General features: G+C 48.0%; 1 protein-coding gene across 3 annotated transcripts in view; it reads right to left on the reverse strand.

Moving 5' to 3' along the window:
* The window catches only part of NDRG3 (NDRG family member 3), an 836,729-nt gene that overhangs the window by 108,668 nt on the left and 707,742 nt on the right, over positions 1-20,319 (reverse strand). The window lies entirely within an intron of this gene.

The raw sequence follows: 20,319 nt of genomic DNA on the forward strand, positions 1-20,319 counted from the left end.
TCCTCTTAGAGCTTGATAGGGGCAACATTAGATAATACCAATGCTCTATTTTGTGGTAGTGTGGTCGAGCAGTCGGCTTATCAGAGGGTAGTGCTAAGCATTTGTTGTACACACAAAGGCAATAAACGTGGAACACACACTCAAAGACTTCACTCCAGGCCAATAGTTTTTATATAGAAAAATATATTTTCTTAATTTTATTTTAGAACTACAAGATTTGAGGTAAGTACATTTTGTGTGCCTGGCATCCTGAGGAGGATGCCATGTTGACTGCCTTTTTATCCCCACCAACACACACAATCTGCAATGGCAGTGTGCATGTGTTATGTGAGGGGCCCCTTAGGGTGGCACAACATATGCTGCAGCCCTTAGGGACCTTCCCTGGTCACAGGGCCCTTGGTACCACTGGTACCTTTTACAAGGGACTTATCTTTGTGCCAGGGGTGTGCCAATTGTGGAAACAATGGTACATTTTTAGTGAAAGAACACTGGTGCTGGGGCCTGGTTAACAGGGTCCCAGGAAACTTCTCAGTCAAGTCAGCATCAATATCAGGCAAAAAGTGGGGGGTAACTGCAACAGGGAGGCAATTTTCTACAATTACTGTCAGAGGATTTTCAAAAATTGCTTGCTGCAATTGCTTCACAAGATTAGTCATTAAACTTGGGATGGCTCCCTGTATTACTGCAACTGTTCAAGAAGAAATGTGTCAGACGTGTATAACTGAGCAAGAAGCTTGCAAGTTATACGACAATATCTTAAATTGTGAACTGATGAATCTTCACAACGTAGATACATTTATAAACATTTAAATACGTGGATAAATATTGTGAAGTATGTAGGCCACGACCATACTCTCCTACCACTACCATGACACATTTCAGTCCTTCACACAGATCATCGCCCACACCTACTTTCCGTTTCAAACCTGCTTCCCCCCCCCCCCCACCCGCCCCAACCAAACACACTGCAAAACTGCTCCGCTGCACCCATTAACCAGCGGGCCAACCTCACTTCACACATCTCAGACCTGTTACTCACATATAAATCATCTGCCCGCTCTACAAACAAAATCACTCATTACCAAACTCTTCTACCAAGCAATGTTCTTGTCCAGCACATGCTCCACCGCATCACCAGAAAAGTTAATTAGTTCTAAAAGTAATAATCACTTTTGGTAGCATTAAAATCTATGAGGAGCCATAAGTCGGTAAAACATTTTTACAAAAAAATAATACAAAAAAATCACTTCACACATCCGTACCCAAGATCATGCCATACAGGCTACACATATTACAAATAAAGTATACATAATGTAAGCAAAACACATTACAGTGCTGTGTTTATTAAGTGGCAGAATAATAGCACATTCATCAGATACACTAGTATGTACGCATGCAAGCCATGGCATTGTCCACATGCAGTGGAGTACTGAAACTTGAGGGGCCCCACTGCAAAGGACATGGATGTGCTGCCCCCCCCGACTCACTCAGGCCAGGGTGCTGTGCTGAGGGAGCCCCCTGAAGCTCGGCACTTAACACCCGCATCGTGGGGGCTGCGGGGGCCTTTGTTATGCCACATGCCCAATGTAATGTGCTTGCTTGCAGGTCATGTGATTTAGATTTTTTCTTTTAATAGTGTGCTTAAAATAGCCTATGTTTTGAGCAGGAGCGGCTTGCAGGGCTATGTTGGGGCGGCACAGAGGGTGTGGGCAGCGCAGAGGGTGCGGGACGTGATGTGGGGAATGCACGGGGATGGACTAATTAATTTTTTTTTTTTATTTAAAAAGTCACCTCCTTCCCAGCCACTGCTCCTCCCCAGTCGCTGCAGGCAGGCACTGGCTCCCACCGTACCCTGGGGCCATTCCGGCATTAGGATTGGCTAGGAGTGTCCAGCCAGGGCACTCCCAGGCAGACTGGGAGCCTGTGCATGCTCTCGCCAGACCGGCAACTGTGTTGCCAGGCTGGAGAGAGCCTACTGCGCATGTATGTTTGGCTGGCCAAAGACAGCCGGCCAAACATACATGTGCAGTGAGAGGAATGCACAGTGCACTCCCCTCATCTCGACATCCCTAATGCCCGCCCCTTTAACAAACAAAACTATAATAAACATGGTTTATTATCGTTTCATTTGGTAAAGAATTTGCAGCAGCTGCTGCTGGCGGAGAGGCAACGCTCCTCCACCCTAATGGAGGAGCTGCAACTGATTTTGTGATAGGCCAAATAACTGCGCAGGGCATCTATAAGACGCATATGTGTACTGGGGCAAATGTCAGTATAAATGGTACCTTTTCAGAGACATAGCATAATTCCCTGCTGCTTGCAATAAGCTGGGCATTCAGTTTAATGTGAAATAAGCAACAGAAATGTTGCAGGCTGAGAACAGAGGTCTAATCATACCCAGGCAAACTATGTCGACCAGTTAATACTGATGTGAAAAAACAAAGTCCAGCACGATAGCCAAATCCAAATTACTGACTGAAGCTGAAATAGGTGGGAGTCGGGACCTCTGCGCCTCAATGTTCTCTGCTTAGGGTGGCCAGATGTTCTGAACAACAAAAAAAACTGGGACACAAATATATATATATATATATATATATATATATAGAGAGAGAGAGAGCGCGCCATATGGAACACACCACACCCTACGACAGTGGTTCCCAAACTGTGCGCCGCGGCTCCTTGGTGCGCCGTCAAAATTAGCCAGGGGCGCCGCACACAGTCTGGAAACCACTCGGAGGTGCTTTTAATCGGTAGCTTTTCACCGTGGTTTTGAAAACAAAACCCCCTGCATTAATTATTGTGACCAGCGGAGGGCGCCAGAGTACCATTAATAATATCCCTATGACAAAAGAAAAGAAATAGTTTAAAATAAATGGTTTTCAGGAACCTGAACGAGAGAATTAAGAAGTCAAACTGTAAATAGTGTAGGTACAGGTACAGGCTGGGATTACGTTCCCCCACCCGCCAAAAAAAAGTAACATAATGGGGAGCCGTGGCCAACACGGCCAATAGGTCAAAGGAGCCGGGGATCGAAAAAGTTTGGGAACCACTGCCCTACGAAGTCTAATTTTCATGCTACCAAAAAACACACCTCTGCAGCATGAAAAATAAAGACTTCCTTTGGCCATGCTTCAGTATATTGCAATGAGAGCTTTGTTATTCTGGCCTCGGGTGATGGGCTCCACAGCGGTTTATTCGCCCTCCATTAAATCCTGCTGTGCTGTCTGAATTAAGCTAGGCAGCACAGCAGGAGAGTTTTTTTTTTTAAACAAAACTGTCAGTGGTGTCATGAGAGGGCCGATGTGAACACACTGCCGAGCGATAAACGTGCGAGCTCAGCCGACCCTCTCCAAAAACCGGGACAGTTGTGTATTTCTGAAACAAGTGTCAGGACAGTCATCGGAAATCCGGGACTGTCTGGGTAAATCTGGGGCGTCTGGTCACCCTATCTCTGCTCAGAGTGTGTCTGATACATAGAACCTGGCCTGAAACTCAAGTGACACTGTGCTTGACTCGGAAATTGAATAACATGGAGCATACATATCATTTTGAAACTCATCTGTCGCCATACCCTCCTCACCTGACCGGCGGTAGACCCCGCAATTTACTTTCTACGAGTGCAACCAAGTAAGGCCCGGCACTGCTCCATATCACTGAAGTATTGAGTGCCAAGGAAGCTGCTCTGTCTATCCACTCACACTGAGTGCAGCAGTCCCAATTCTATCCTCCCTGCTATTGCACAATAGCTTCCCTCTGCTAGCCATGCCTGCGACTCACACAAGGAACTTTGCCAACAGTCTCTCACGACCTGCAATGGTACAATTTTGTTCTTTTACACACACGCCTAACCTCGACTTTGAGAAGTCATTGTTTCCCATTACTCTGAGAAAAGTGTAGTTTTGCCAGTGCATCCAACAAGGTCGACCGACTGGCTGCTGCCCCACGCTATTCTGACGTAGCACGCACACACTCCCACCATCTCACATATACACATAGTACAATATAACAGCCATTATAAGCTCTGAGCTACTCCATTGTCTTCAATGGAGCTCTCAATACTCCAGTGTTATACTGAAAAGAAGGGTTACTGTGAGAAGTAAAGTCTTGTTAGTACAGAACACAATCACAGTGTTACATTTTATATTCTATGGGCTTCTCCCAATTGTTCATACCACAAGTCAGACTCTTGGGCAGGATAGCAGCCCAGTTGCACAAAGTCCATAGCTCCTAGATTACCACTGATCTAACTAGCACACACGCAAGCAAACACCCTATAAGATCCCAACCCCACTGAAAACCCTGCAGCATACTAAAAAGCTCATTTTATTTTTTTGTGAAACCTCTCTGGTGCCATGTGGAGAGGCTTCACACCAAGTCCACACATCTGACCAAGAATAGCGGTTCTATGCCAGCTGTGCAGTAAGAGCTGCAGGTAGATGGTGGCACTGGAATCAGGTCATCTTTGCTAGGTTGCTAGTGAAATGAGACCATGATGGTCTCAGTTACTTTGAACACGCACCACTATCACAACACACCGGAAGGTAGATTACATCGCAGTCTCAGAAAAGATGCCAGATAATGTTTGGGCACGTATTCTATGATATATCTTCTCACCCTGTGGACCAACGACAGTGAGTAAAGACGAGATACTTCAACATCCTACACTGCTTTTTACCTTGCATGGAGCATTAATTTACACGTGACTAGATCGGATGCCGTTCACATTGTAAGCTGCAGAAGAAAGCCCACAGGTAACTAGAGTGATTTTTGGAAAGGGTGTGAAACGGTTCATTTGAACGTGTCTGGCTGAGCAACAAACATATAACCTAAAGATTAGCATGGACCTGGAGGTGAATTCATTTGCTATGCGCCCTGTCCAGATCGCTCACCCACTGTGACTTCCAGATTCATTGATGTGGTGCCGATGTCACTAGGACTTTGCACATCTTCCAAGATTCAGGCAGTGGGTTCGATGTTACTAGGACAAGGAGTTGCAGGAAACGGAGTGGGATGCACCGTATGTGCTAAACGCAAGCTCCATTGCGGGAGATATGAGTAAATATTGCCTTTCACTAGAATAAATGTCAGCAATCTTTCTGTTTCTCCTTTCGTTCTTAACCTTCTTTCTTTCTACTGCCTCCCCTTTTACACTCCTTTCACCCTCTTTCTGAACTCATTCTCCCTCTAATTCATGTCTTTCAATGGCACGTCTTCTCCCCTGTTTTTCATCTTCCCATAAAAAATGGACAATATTCTACTAAACCTGCTAAGATGAATTCAGCTTTTATATTCTGACAACTGGGCTAAGGTAAAGGCTGGCAGCAATGAAAGTGTCTAGTAAAATTCTAATAGAGAGAGGCGTGAAGCAAGGCTGCCTACTAGCCCTGATGTTACTCAATTTATATCTGGCAGATCTGTGCGCACATTTGAACTCTTCCAGTTCCCATCCCCCTAAATTGGGTCATCAACTACTAACAGCACTACTATATGCAGACGACATCATCCTGCTGAATCTTTCAGGCACGGGGCTTCAAAAACTCCTACATACCCTAGATCAGTACTGCAAGTCCAACATGCTGCTGTTAAACCTGGAGAAGACCAAGGTTGTCATCTTCGACAAGCATGTAATGAAGAAAAAGAAGTGGCTCTGTGGAAACCAGCCAGTGGGCAGAAGTAGTAGCTACAAATATCTGGGGGTCTGGTTGCAGTAGCAGTGGTCTAACCGCTTGCATCTAACACCTTGAAAGCCGGAGTGGTATCGCAACTTGCAGCTTTTCAAAATCTATCTATGAATCTGCAAAGTTCAGCCTGGAGCCCGCTCCTTACAGTGATCAAGACAAAGTTCCTTCCCTCCCTGGTATACACTCTGGAAATTTACCTTGACAAATTTAATGATTTCTTGAATATTGCCCAGAGTAAAGTTTTCCGCTTTGTTTTCCACCTGCTATACAGTTACTCATCGCTACAAGTCAGATTGGAATTCGGGCTACAAGACCAAGCTTTGGTACAGAATGGGGCTATGCTCAAATATGCCTATCTACTAAAACAGGCACCCCCAAAAACACTGAAAACACTTATCTGGAAGGAAACAGGCCTGAACATGCCGGATGACTCAAATTCATTGTAGGAAGTTGGCTCTGTATATACTATCTCAAAGTGAGAGATAATGTGCACAGAGTTCAAGGGTTCCCCTTAGAGGTAAGATAGTGGCAAAATTAGATAATTCTAATGCTCTATTTTGTGGTAGTGTGGTCGAGCAGTAGGCTTATCAGAGGGTAGTGTTAAGCATTTGTTGTACACACAAAGGTAATAAATGAGGAACAAAGACTCGAAGACTTACTCCAGTGCAAAAATCAACAGTTCCTGGGGGAGGTAAGTAAAGGTTAGATTAGGAGGTAAGTAAAACACTTACAAGTCTGAGTCCTCGGGCACAGGCAGCCCACCGTTGGGGTTTCTTACAACCCTATAGTTACCACAACAGCAGCTCAAGGCCGGTCAGGTGCAGAGGTCAAAGAGGTGCCCAAAACACATAGGCGCATATGGAGAACAGGGGTGCTCTGGTTCCAGTCTGCCAGCAGGTAAGTACCTGCGTACTCGGGGGCCAGACCAGGGGGGTTTTGCAGAGAACTGGAGGGGGACACAAGTAGGCACACAAAACACACCCTCAGCAGCACAAGGGCGGCCGGGTGCAGTGTGCAAAGCAGGCGTTGGGTTTCGTATAGGTTTCGGGGGAGGGACCTGGGGGTCACTCTAGCGGTGCAGGCAGACACAGGGGGGGTGCTTCTCGGGACAGCCAGCACCTGGGCAAGGCAGAGGGTCGCCTAGGGTGGTCACTCCTGTGCTGAAGTTTGGTTCCTTCAGGTCATGGGGGCTGCGGGTCCCTTGTTACAGGCAGTCACGGTCAGGTGGAGACTCTGGATTCTCTCAGCAGGCGTCGCTGTGGGGGTTCAGGGGGGTCGTCTCTGACTACTCACGGGCTCACAGTCGCCAGGGAGTCCTTCCTGAGGTGTTGGTTCTCTGAATCTCGAGCTGGGGGCGTCCGGTGCAGAGTGAGAAGTCTCACGCTTCCGGCGGGAAACGTGCAGTCTTTGGAAGTTGCTTCTTTGTTGCAAAGAAGTAGCTGGTTTTGAGCAGGGCCGCTGCTCATGGCAGTTTCTTGGTCCTTTAGTCCAGGGCAGTCCTCTGAGGCTTCAGAGGTCGCTGGTCTCTGTCGTTTGCACCGCTGGTTGCAGGTTTTCGAAGTTGGAGACAGGCCGGTAGGGCTGGGGCCAAAGCAGTTGTCGTCGTCCTCCTTCTCTGCAGGCTTGTAGGTCAGCAGTCCTCCTTGTTTCTTCAGGTAGCAGGAATCTAGTTTCCTAGGTTCTGGGGTGCCCCTAAATACTAAAATTAGGAGTGTGTTTAGTTCTGGGAGGGCAGTAGCCAATGGCTACTATCCTTGAGGGTGGCTACACCCTCTTTGTGCCTCCTCTCTGTAGGGAGGAGGGGCACATCCCTAATCCTATTGGGGGAGTCCTCCAAACTCAAGATGGAGGATTTCTAAAGGCAGGGGTCACCTCAGCTCAGGACACCTTAGGGGCTGTCCTGACTGGTGGGTGACGACTCCTTGTTTTTCTCATTATCTCCTCCAGCCTTGCCGCCAAAAGGGGGGCAGTGGCCAGAGAGGCAGGCATCTCCACTAGCTGGGATGCCCTGTAACAAAAGGGGTGAGCCTTTGAGGCTCACCGCCAGGTGTTACAGTTCCTGCAGGGGGAGGTGAGAAGCACCTCCACCCAGTACAGGCTTTGTTCCTGGCCACAGAGTGACAAAGGCACTCTCCCCATGTGGCCAGCAACATGTCTGGTGTGTGGCAGGCTGGCAAAAACTAGTCGGCCTACACTAGAAGTCGGATTGGTATTTAGGGGGCACCTCCAAGATGCCCTCTAGGTGTATGTTAAAATAAATTGCACACTGGCATCAGTGTGCATTTATTGTGCTGAGAAGTTTGATACCAAACTTCCCAGTTTTCAGTGTAGCCATTATGGAATTGTGGAGTTTGTGTTTGACAAACTCCCAGACCATATACTCTTATTGCTACCCTGCTCTTACAATGTTTAAAGTTTTGCTCAGACACTGTAGGGGCATAGTGCTCATGCACATATGCCCTCACCTGTGGTATAGTGCACCCTGCCTTAGGGCTGTAAGGCCTGCTAGAAGGGGGACTTACCTACGCCACAGGCAGTGTGAGGTTGGCATGGCACTCTGAGGTGAGTGCCATGTCGACTTAGTCTTTTTCTCCCCACCAGCGCACACAAGCTGTGAGGCAGTGTGCATGTGCTGAGTGAGGGGTCCCTAGGGTGGCATAAGACATGCTGCAGCCCTTAGAGACCTTCCCTGGCATCAGGGCCCTTGGTACCAGGGGTACTAGTTACAAGGGTCTTATCTGAGTGCCAGCCAGGGCTGTGCCAATTGTGGAAGCAAAGGTACAGTTTAGGCAAAGAACGCTGGTGCTGGGGCCTGGTTAGCAGGGTCCCAGCACACTTTCAATCAAAACTTAGCATCAGCAAAGGCAAAAATGTAGGGGGTAACCATGCCAAGGAGGCATTTCCTTACAAATCAACTGTATTTCAGAATATATGAGAATTAGGAACACAAACAAGGCACATTGTTTGCTATTTCTGATATGTGTTGAAAACTTACTTTAATATGATCAAAGCAAATCATTACACTAGGTGAAGTAATTTCAACACGTTTGTCTGTGCATTGTAAATGTGTTGGCTGTAATGACAGTGTGCTACCACACCATGACTACTCTACACCACTCCTCTCTACTCTGCATCAATAAATTTTACACCACTCTAGCCACTGCACTCTGCTCCACTTGACACTACGCCTTTCTACTCTACCTTGTACCACTCTACTCCACACTATTGCACTCTTCACCACTGCACTCTACACAACTCCAGTCTAGGCCACAAAAATCTACTCTACACAAGTCCACTCTCCGCACTCTGAAACACTGCACTCTATGCCAATACACTCCCAATGAACTTTACTATGTAACACTCAACTCTATGCCCCTGCGCTCTACGCCAATCCAATGTACACCACTCTAATCTACTCTGCATAATTCCACTCTATGCCACTACACTCTAAGTCACCCTACACAACTGCACTCAACCCTTCACCACTCCACGCCAACTTGCTCTACTCTAAAAACAATCTAGTCTTCGTCACTGCACTCTACTCCATTCTCTGCCACTCAACTCTATGCCACTGCACTCTACATCACTCTCTTAACCACTGCGGTCTTTACCAATTCATTCTACACAACTGCATTTTGTCACTGCACTCTACTCTAAACTGCTGCACTCCGATACTGTAGTGTGTAACACTTCAATTTCTGCCACTGAACTCTGTGCCACTTTACGCTGTACTACTCCACTCTATGGCACTATACTTTATGTCACTCAGGTCTACGCTGCATTCTATGCCACTTTTCTCTACTGTGCGCCACTGCCTTCTTCATCACTTAACTCTACGTCACTCCACTCTACATCATTTTCAGCCCCCCCCACTGTACTATGTAAAAACTCTATGAATAAGATCTTGTTGCATAGCCGTGATGGCACCCTTAAACGGGTATAACATACAGCTAGCGGCTAGAGCTGCCAAATTTTTATTTTATGTTAAAGAGTTACTCACCCAATTAGTAGAGACCTAGGACGGTTTTCCCCAATTCATTCCTCACCAATTGGCTAAAATTGAGGGGTTTTTACGCATAGAGAGCCTTTTGACTTTGCACTGAACAATTATGATAGATTTTGCTCTCCTCTGCACTTTAGTGACTGGCTAGCTTCGGTCACCTTATTACTTTGTTTGCGCTGGCACTTTCAAATTAGTAATTTCCTTCTGGATTTACTAGAATGAAAGCACAATTTTCTGTTGGTGTTTCTGGCTCAATTCAACCAATTCAAGTATAGAAAACCAGAGTGTTCCACTAATGCAAGTTATGATAAGCTGCTTGCCTTTTAGTCTGAACATGCATGGGCATGGTCTCCCAAAGGCTCAGGGTTAGGCCGCTAATACATTTGATCACCGTGTTTAATTTTAGATTTGCCTCTCTTGTTAAGGTCAATTTTTTAAAGTATTCCCATCGCCTAACTAAAACTTTTGGCAATATGTTGCAGTAATTATAGCGTGCAAGCATGCCAATATTCTAATAGTTCCTTTTATGTATATGCAATATGTAATGGTTGTAATTAACTATGCATTAATAAGCTTCACTTCTACTATGTACCATTCTAATCTACACGACTGCATTCTACGATGCTGCATTGTATTCCACTGTATTCAATGACACTGTCCTCTACACCACTATACTCTGGAACACTCTAATGCAGTGGTTCCCAACCTGTGGTCCAGGGACCCCTGGGGGTCCGTGAAGCCTTCTCAGGGGGTCCACGAGAGCCTATAAAATTAAAGAAATATGAACAAATATTGACAAATTAGGTCCCCAGATTCCAGTAATGACTCAGGCGGGGGTCCCCGGATTCCCATTATGATTCAGTGGGGGTCCCTGGGTTCCATTAATGATAAAGTGGGGGTCCTTAGAAATTAAAAGGTTGGGAACCACTGCTCTAATGTAATATACTCTTCACCAGTCCACTCTACTCTATGCCCCTCCAGTGCACGCCACTCTACGTGACCCCACACTATGCCACTCTAATACACAACACTCTGTCACTCCAGAACACTCTACTCTTCGCCATTTCACTCTAGGCCACTTAACACCACTCTCCTCTATGCCATTAACTTTTAGCCATGCTGAAGAGCAGATACACTGGTGTACAACATGGCAAAGCCAATAGCTCTTGCACGGGCGAGACCTATTTGCTTTGCCAATGCTTGTTATACCCTGGGTATTCTGTAGCCATATTTCCACATAGCAAGAGTTATGCATTTAAGACTTTTTCACAGCTTCCATTAGCTGTACTGAGAGGCTGCCAGGATGCCTCTATGGAAGATGCATATATTGTTTATGTAAGGGATTGAATGGCAAATGGTGCAAGTAACTGAAAAATACAAAACAATAGGAATTCAAACCTCCTGGGATACAGTTTTCCTCTGTTTACATGGAGTATACGCACTCAGCTCACTGGGACAGCTGTTAAATATGAGGATCACGTTGTTAAAAACGTAGGCATCAAGATGCAGGAATGATTGAATATCATGGAAAGATCACGTCGTACTGTTAAGAGAAAGTGCAGACTCATATCAAAGGTTATTGTAATACCGAGTGAGCTTTGTGTTCAGATACGACTTGTAGAAAGAGAAATGGCAGCCAAGAGTAATCAACTTGTGAACTGAGTACTGCGTTTTAACAATTTACAGAACCGGTTATTATTCGCCATTTTAATTTCGTAACATACAAGGGCAAACAGGAGGTAGATTTCATCAGGGAGCAATCTATTTTTTTGAATTTTTTATGCAACACTGAATCCATCAACCAAAAAAGATATACTATGGTTTCTGAGCCCCCGGAGATTCAAAATTCGTGTTGTGGTAGTAGAGTTACATGGAGGTAGCTTTGTAGCCCACCACGTGCAATTTACATATTGAGATGTACTGAGAATGTTTTATTTGTGCTAGCTAAGGTAAAGTCTTCTACGCTAAGCTACAGCCAATATGGGGGCCGCTGTCTACTACTGGCTCTGCCAGTTGAAGAGTTATACTTTAAGGAATGTGGATGCTAATGCGGACGTGTTCACCTTCAGAGGGCACAACCAATATCTTTTTGGGCATTTAGGAGGTTTTCACTTGCCCTTGAAACAGTCAAGTCATTAAGAACAATTGAGGCTGCATGAAAGCGATGGATGAGCATGTGTGACAAAGCCGTAATCAGCTAGTGCCAAATTAACAGGATCCATTTGAAGGAGGGCACCAGAGCTTCATGAAACTATTGGTGATCTGAGGAATAGTCCGAAAAAGATTGGTACACACACTAATAAGACATGAGCACCACTACAACCTGCCACAGAATCATAATATAATTGTGATAAAAGAGGTAATGAATGAAATTGAATATTTAGAGACCTTGATGAACAAAATCCACCAGAGGGTTACAGATACACAGATTTGTAAAGATTATTACTACATTTAAATGCAGCCACAAACAAGCATTGATCAACAATAACTTCGGAAACTTTTGAAAAGTTTATAACCGTCAGATTGACTACTCCTGCCCGGGTTGGCTGACCAATTCTGGCAGGAGAGGTCAGGGGCCGGGGTGGACACTTTGGACAGTTACCTGGCCACCAGAGCGTTTATGAAGCAAAATCCAAACTTTAAAGGACAACCGCCGCAGGCTACAATGGAGTGGTCCTGACGCTCAGGGATGCAGGCAAAAGATGTTCAAAGGATGATCCGGTTGTAGTGCGGTCGATGGGGGTGTCTTTGGGGGGGCTCCTTGGCTCACGTGTGGAGTGGGGCAAACTTGTCCACAGAGATCCGGGTCCCTCAAAGTCCTAAATTATGCTGGGCTACTTGTTAGTCTGCACCGCAGTTGGGGTGAAATCCTCAGGTGTGGGCTAGTATCCCTTTGGGTGCAACAAATCTGGAATCTGATAGCATTCCCTGTAAGACAGACCTAGGTACAACATTTGGTTATCTCGGATTTGTTTTTTTGTGGTCGTGGCTGGTAGCAGAAAAACATCTGTGGTGGCTACCAACTTGGCGATTTGTGCAACTTCAGCTCCTGTGTTCCTGGAGCTCGTTCCAGATCAGCCTACTGATCCTTGGATTCACTGCTGCTGTTAGACAATGGGAATCAACTTTTCCCTGAGCCGAGAGACATAGGCCCAGTGCAAACTGCTAGTCCAAAGTGCAGCAGGTGCCGTCCTTCCAAGCGTGCAACCTCTCACTGTCTGGGTTCAAGGGCAGCTGGGCAGTCCCCCAATCCTCTCTCCAGTTCCAGTGCACCATATTTATCCCAGGAAAGTGCCCAGAGGGGACCACGCAGTCACTAGGCAATGGGCTACTGGGTATTCTCCTACTTAGTGACAAAAGTCCTGGGATGTGTGGCATCTGGCTATCCCACAGTTTCACATTCCAGCCCCTTACAAGATGGCACAACCACTTCCTCAGTCGTTAGGAGCTTTGTACCACACCCAAGAGATGTGGCTACCACATGACTACATGCCAACTTTAGAACCAGGTTGGGGGTGAGTTCTCTCCTTGACCCGGTCTCCTCTTTGTCTATAAGAACAAAAGGCATCCTGCTCAGGGGTGTTGGTGCTGCTTCGCCCACAAAGGCTGCTTCACTTTTAAAGCTCATCTTTTGAGCTAAAACCCTTGAGTGGCCATCCTGGGGCATGAGGTGGCAACTCTCTCTGTGACAACTGCCTTTGTTCCTGTGCTGGGGAGTCATTACACATTCCCCCCCCCCGCCCCAGGTGGTCAGAAACCTGCCTTTCTGAGGCCACTGTGCTAGCCAGAGTACAGAGTGGCAACTTTCTAAAAATTGCCTACCTTTAATAGTTGTATTAAATTCGACCTGGGTATCAGGTCGGGTTTAATGCCACAATTAATTTGATACCTTACATGACCCAGATTGGTAGTCCTATTCAGGAGTTAACCTTGATGGAACGCCAATCAGGTGCCCTGTGTTAGCCAATGGAGCTACTAACTTTATCTACAGCAAAACAAATATCAGGAAGTGTTGCTTCTAAGACATTTCAAAGATATATATGTCTTAACTTAACAAAATAGAGCTCCTTGCCATAGGGCTCTATAGGCCTTCCTTAGGGGAGACTTACATATAGTGCTACGGTAAAGGGTGGCTTTGCCATTGGTGTGAATGGCAAAGTCGAACTGGCAGTGAAAACACTGCCCTTCCAGTCTGCAGTGGCAGGCTGGGGGCCTTTTTGTATCTTGTCGCACACAGGGTGGCACAAACAGAGAGGGCACTCTGCCTCACTTACACTAGGTACCATATACTAGAAACATATAATTAAGTCAGTCCTTGCCAACAAGATGTATCCAGTTTGACATTAAATGTGAACACTGGCATTGAGGTCTGGATAGCAGGCCTCACTGCACTCCCAGAGTCAAAAATCCAGCAGCATCAGTCCAAAAATGTGGGGTTGAATATGCAAAAAGGAGCATTTCTTTCCAGGAGAAATTCCATGTATTCAAATATTCCCTCCACTGAAACAAGGATATCAGATGGGTGTGGTGGAAAGTGTTCGGTTTGTAAAAGATAAGTGCCAGAGTCCAAAGTTTTACTCAGAAGACTGCATCAGGCACTACCAAATCTCATGTTTGCTGAAAACCAAGGCTGCGTACTTTTGATTTCACCTCACACCTCTATTCCACCATCAGGTACTTCCTGCCCCTTTATGTCACTCTTTCAGGTTCTTTTTCATCCTACTTTTCTTTGTCACTCCTTCCCTCTTTCTAGTCATCCTCCTTTCTGTCTCATGTTTTTTTCTCTGTTGCTCTGGGTAAATTCCGGTCCACAAAAATGAGTGCTGGTAGGACCCACCTGCAACCTCTAGCTCAAATTAAGCACCGATGGTAAACTTCCTACAGCAAGAAAACACAGGAAGATTCTATGATTTGTGATTACTGGTCAGGCTACCTCCACCACACAGTTCTGACATTCAGTCTCAAGTCAGGACTGCCAACCTTCTACAGAAATATTGTAGTCACGGCACCACATCTAAAGAAACAAGAAATATTCATATAGCTCTTAGACATTGTCAAAGAAGGGGTTTTATTCAAACAGATGTGTTTGCCACAGCTCAAAGTGTAAATTTCTAGACATCACTGCCAGGTATCTAGAACAAGATACTCTAGGCAATGCCCCTTTGATGAACTGGTCAGGAAAATTACTTTTCAGTTTTCAGCGAGTACCTTTCATTCAATCAGTTCTAATCAGATTACATTACTCCAAAGCCAAGCCAATTCTCATTGAATCCCGTTGACAAAGGCAGTAGTAGAACCTCCATATATCTCTGCCACCACAACACACTTATTTTGAGTTTCTAAAGGCTCAGAAACTATACAATATATTTTTGATTGATTGATTAAATGCATTCAGTGTCACGTAAAACAATGCTACTCCAGATGTCCATAAAACCACACAAGAGGCTTCCATGCAGACAAAGGCCCTCAATACAACCCTGGCAGTTGGTGTTAAAGCGGCGGTAAAACCGCCAACAGGCCGGCAGTAAGAAAAATTGAATCATGACCACGGCGGCAAACGCAAACACATACAGCCACTTTAACACTCCGAACGCCACGGCAGTAGCAACAAACACCGCAGCGGTAACCGCCAACAGGCAGGCGGTAGACAATGTACCGCCCACCCCATTACAACATGCCCATCCGGCAGCTTTTCCGTGGCGGCACCAACGCCATCAAAAGCACGGCGGAAACAGTACTGTGAAGGGAAACCACTAAAGGAAGAACCAGGACGCCATGGAGCCTGAGCTGTAGGTTCTACCAATGCTGGTGTATCTTCTCATATACCAGGACTGCCAATGGCGGCAGTGACGACCACGGTGAGTACTACACCTAGCACGGGGGGATGATACACACGCAACACCCCCACCCCCAACACCATACACACAAACACATGCAACAACATTACATATACACCCCGTAACCCTCTGGAATAACGCAAGGACAAAAGGAATGGATTAAAATGAGTGTTATATTAGAAATAGTCCGAAATACGTAAATATTTCAAAAATAGTATTTACAAAATATACAATATGTACAAAAGGCAGTACAATGTCCACTCAAAATGTCCGTGGCCCACTGGGCCAAAACACATAGGCCAAGCCCACACTTGACTCCTGCCTCAATATGGAGAGAACACTGCAGGGGCATCAGGCCGAAAACACACAGGCACCTCAGGGGGATGGGGAAGGTGGGGCACCTCAGCCGGAAGATGGTACTATGCCACTTCTCCTGCCCACATCGATGTCCTGGGGAGTGCAAGGCCACAGTCTCTCTAGTGGGTGGTTTTCCCACTGCTTGGTCCTGGGGAGTGCAAAGCCACAGTCTCTCAAGTGGGTGGTTTGTCCACTGCTTGGTCCTGGGGAGCACAAGGCCACAGTCTCTCTAGTGGGTGGTTTGCCCACTCGTTCTAGAGGGGGCTTTGTGCCCAGTGATGCAGCACTTGGGGGGGGTGCCAGGTCACAGTCCCTCACCTGGGTCTCAGCCACGAGATTTGCAGTGACCAGGATGCATGATAGTCCATGGAGGCAGAGCTACAGTCCATCCTCCGGCGGCTACGGCTACACAGTGGTGGTAGTGCCAGTGCTGGTGGGGGTCCTGCCAGTGGTGGGAGGAGGCTGAAGCCATTCTCCTGCAGCCTCGGACAGCTGACCACTGGGGCTGCTACTGTCAGCGGTGCAGGTGGCGGTGCTTGCGGCGGGGCTGGCCGCAGTGCAAGTGCAGGTGCCGGTGCTGCCAGTGGTGAGGAAAAACTCCAGCCCTTCTCCTGCAACGTCGGACAGCTGCCTACTGGGGCTGCTGCTGTTGACAGTAGTGGTGATTGCAGCGGTGCAGGTGGCGGTTCTGGCGGGTGTGCTGGTAGCCACAAGGCCTTCACCTGCAGGCTCGAACAGCTGAAGTGCCGTGCCTGGTGTTTTGTGGCCCTTCCTGCCCTTGGCAGATGGTGGATTCACCTTGGGTCTGGCAGCTGGAGGCTTTGAGGTGGCCTTGCTGGGTGGTTGTGGCTCCTTCCCTTTGCTGGATGTTGTACCCTTCTTCACCTTGCCAGGTGGCAGAATGTTCTTGGCCTTGGCAGGGGTTGGTGGCACACTGGATGGGCTGACTGCTGCCCCCTTTGAGCCTCTGACAGCTGCAGAAACAACAGCAGCTGTGGACTTGGTGTCTGAGGTGCTGGGTTGGGTTTTGTCCATCCTGGCACGAGGTGAGTGATTTGGGGGAGGGGGGGTTTGAGAGGGGTGGGGTAGGGAAGAGGTCAATGTTTGCTAGGAAAAGCTTGTTAGGGATATTGGGGCGGGAAGAGGGTGAAGGTTTGGGTTGGGAGGAAGAGGGAGTGGTTGTAGGAGGTGTCAGTCTGCTGTGTTTGGGTGCAGGTGCATGAGCTAGATGCTGTTGTGAGGTGGGTGGCTGTCGGCTTGCATTTGTGCACTTTGGGAGGAGGGGTCACAGACACAGTGGAAGAGGACACAGGGGACGTGAGAATGGATGTGGGAGTGGTGACTGCCAGTGAGGGGTGTGAAGTGATGGGCGTGCTGGTAATGGAGGTAGCGGATGAGGATGTAGTGCAGGCAGGTGTGAGTGGAGAAGCTACTGGGAGGGAGGTGGACATTGAGGAGGAGGGGGACAGAGTGGAGGCAGTGGATGTTGGTGTGTCTGCATGGGGATGGTGCTTGTGTGAGTGCCTGTGAGATGAAGTGTGATGCTTGTGTTTGCCTGAGCCACCTCTGTGTGTTGATTTGGGTGAATGCTGGTCTGAAGGAGTGCTTGTGATAGGCTGGGGTTGAGGGGATTGGGACTGGGTAGAGGAAGTTGGAGGGGGAGGCTGGAGACAGGGACAATGGCTGCCATCAGTGCGGAGGCCAGAGCCTGAAATGCTCTCTGTTGGGCCACCACGCCAGAGTGAAAGCCCTCCAGGTATGCATTTGTTTGTTGCAAATGCCTCTCGACACCCTGGATGGCATTCAAAATGGTTGATTGCCCAACAGTGAGGGATCTTAGGAGGTCAATAGCCTCCTCACTGAGGGGAGCAGGGCTGACTGGGGCAGGGCCTGAGGTGCCTGGGGCAAAGGAGATGCCCACTATCAGAGGGGTCCGCCACCACCAGGGAGCTTCCATCCGAGGAGTCGCTGTCTGTAGGTAGTGTCCTCCTCGCCCTCCTTCCCACTGGTGCCCTCACCCACGGTGGATTCGGCCTCCAGGCCCATGTGGGATACAGCTCCCTCAGTCACTACTGCCTCTGCTCCTCCGCCAGATGATGCTAATGCACACAAGGACAGGGTGACAAAACAAAAAAAAAAGGGGGGGGGGGTTTAGAGAGACACAGAAGATACACTTGGTCAATGCCAGCAACAACACTACCGTTGGCGCTCACAACACACAGGGAGCAGCCCTATGCACTAGGCCATGCACTACCAGTTACAAATTTAGACACCAGCCCATGTGGTACATAGCATAACGCCATCAGCTGCACACCTGAAACAAACAGGTCCCTGAGCAGTAGTAGATGCCCACTAACACTATTGGGGTTGGAGTGCTTCAGAGCCTGCCCAGCAAAGGACCTACCCTGCTATGTTCGCCCTGGCCTAGGGCACCCACAGCTAACATCCCCCACCCAGGTAAAACCTTAACGCGTGCAAAGTCATGAATCTGAATTTGTACTCACCCCCTTGTGGCTGCTGTGATGCCCTAAAGCACCCATCCAACTCCGGATAGGCCACTGCCACGATTGGGAACTTCAGGGGGGTCAGGGTACGACGGGCACCCCTTCCTCGCTGGGAGGCCAGCCCCAGCCGGGCCTCCGCCATCTTCTTGCCCAGCGGCGCAGGTCCTCCCACCGTTTGCGGCAGTGGGTGCTCCGCCTGTCAAAGACCCCCAGGGTCCGCACCTCCTTGGCGATGGCATGCCAAATACCCCTTTTCTGATGGGCGCTGACCTGCAGGAAAAATAAAGCAGAAAAGGGATTAGTCATACCGTCCGGACCGTCATACTCATGGCCCACCATATCCCTCCAATCCCCTAACGCACATACATTGACCACCATACATGCAGCGCACTGCCCAGGACACCTCAGCCCCCCCTACATGTGGCTTACACACACAGCACTCCATACATTCATGGCCCACACATCATGCTCACAGTGTACTCACCTGTTGTCTGGAGGACCATAGAGTAAAGTGTACTGGGATAGGACCCCATCCACCAGTCTCTCCAACTCCTCCGAAGTGAAGTCAGAGGCCCTTTCCCCAGACACATAAGCCATTGTCGCTTCCAGACACAGGTCATAGCAGCACTTGCAGTGTAGGTCCTCTCCTGTTGAAGGTCAGGTAGCAAGTGAGTGAATAGATAGAAAATGACAGTCATGTCCACGGCGGTGCATACCTTCACCGCAAATCGCCAGTGGCTCCTGGAACCCATAGGGCCCAATGATAACCAATGCGAATTTGTGAGGCGGTCGTCGACCACCTATCGCAACAGCACACAATGCCAGCGGAATTACCTCATTTCCACTTGTCCCTCCTCACAGGTCAGGCACCAGCCATTTCAGTGGGGCACAGGGCATGGCACCTAGTGCGTCACAGCAGACATTTGCACATCAACTGACTCCCAGATTCATATACTGGTTCTGTAAATTAAGAGATGCATCATTATTTCAATAGATGTGTGATTATGACGCTCTGCCCACTGTTTTCCTCCCTAGGCTTCAACCGCTAAGGATGAATATGAGATGGAGACATCCTCCAGTGTACAGACCCCTGGTGCACCTTGCGACAATGGAGGACAGACCCATTATCCTAACCTACAGACTTGATCAGGCCACAATCCAAGAACTGTGTGCCCAATTGGAGCCAGACCTGATGTCAGCTATCCGCAAGCCCACAGGTATCCCACCCCTCTAGTGCAGGTCCGGTCAGTGCTCCATTTCCTGGCAAGTGGTTCCTTCCAAACAACAGTGGCCATGGCATCAGGGATGGCTCAGCCAATGTTCCCCAACGTGTTGACCGGAGTGTTGTCTGCCCTGCTGAAATACATGCGCAGCTACATCTTATTACTCCAGATGGAGGATTTGTCCACAGTGAAAGCTGACTTTTATGCCCTGGGACATATCCCCAACATCATTGGTGCCATTGATGGTAGACATGTAGCATTTGTTCCCCCCCCACCGAGAAATGAACAAGTGTTCAGGAATAGAAAAAGCTATCACTCTCTGAAAGTGCAGATGGTGTGCTGGCGGACCAGTACATCTCACATGTGAATTCCAAGTATCCAGGCTCTGTGCATGATGCCTTCATCTTGAGGAATAGCAGCATCCCATATGTGATGTCTCAACTCCAGAGGCACAGGGTGTGGCTAATAGGTGAGCCCAAGGTTCCCAACCAGTATATGTTGGTGTATGGGTTTGTTCTTAAGGGTTAGTGTGTCCCCCGATATTTGCAGGTGACTCTTGTTACCCCAACCTCTCGTGGCTACTGACCCCAGTGAGGAATGCCAGGACAAGGGCAGAGGAATGTTTCAATGAGGCACACGGGCGAACAAGGAGAATAATTGAGAAAACCTTCGGCCTCCTGAAGGCCAGGTTCAGGTGCCTCCATCTGACAGGTG

The sequence above is a fragment of the Pleurodeles waltl genome, chromosome 7 (assembly GCF_031143425.1).
Source record: "Pleurodeles waltl isolate 20211129_DDA chromosome 7, aPleWal1.hap1.20221129, whole genome shotgun sequence".
In the NCBI taxonomy this organism is placed as follows: Eukaryota; Metazoa; Chordata; class Amphibia; order Caudata; family Salamandridae; genus Pleurodeles; species Pleurodeles waltl.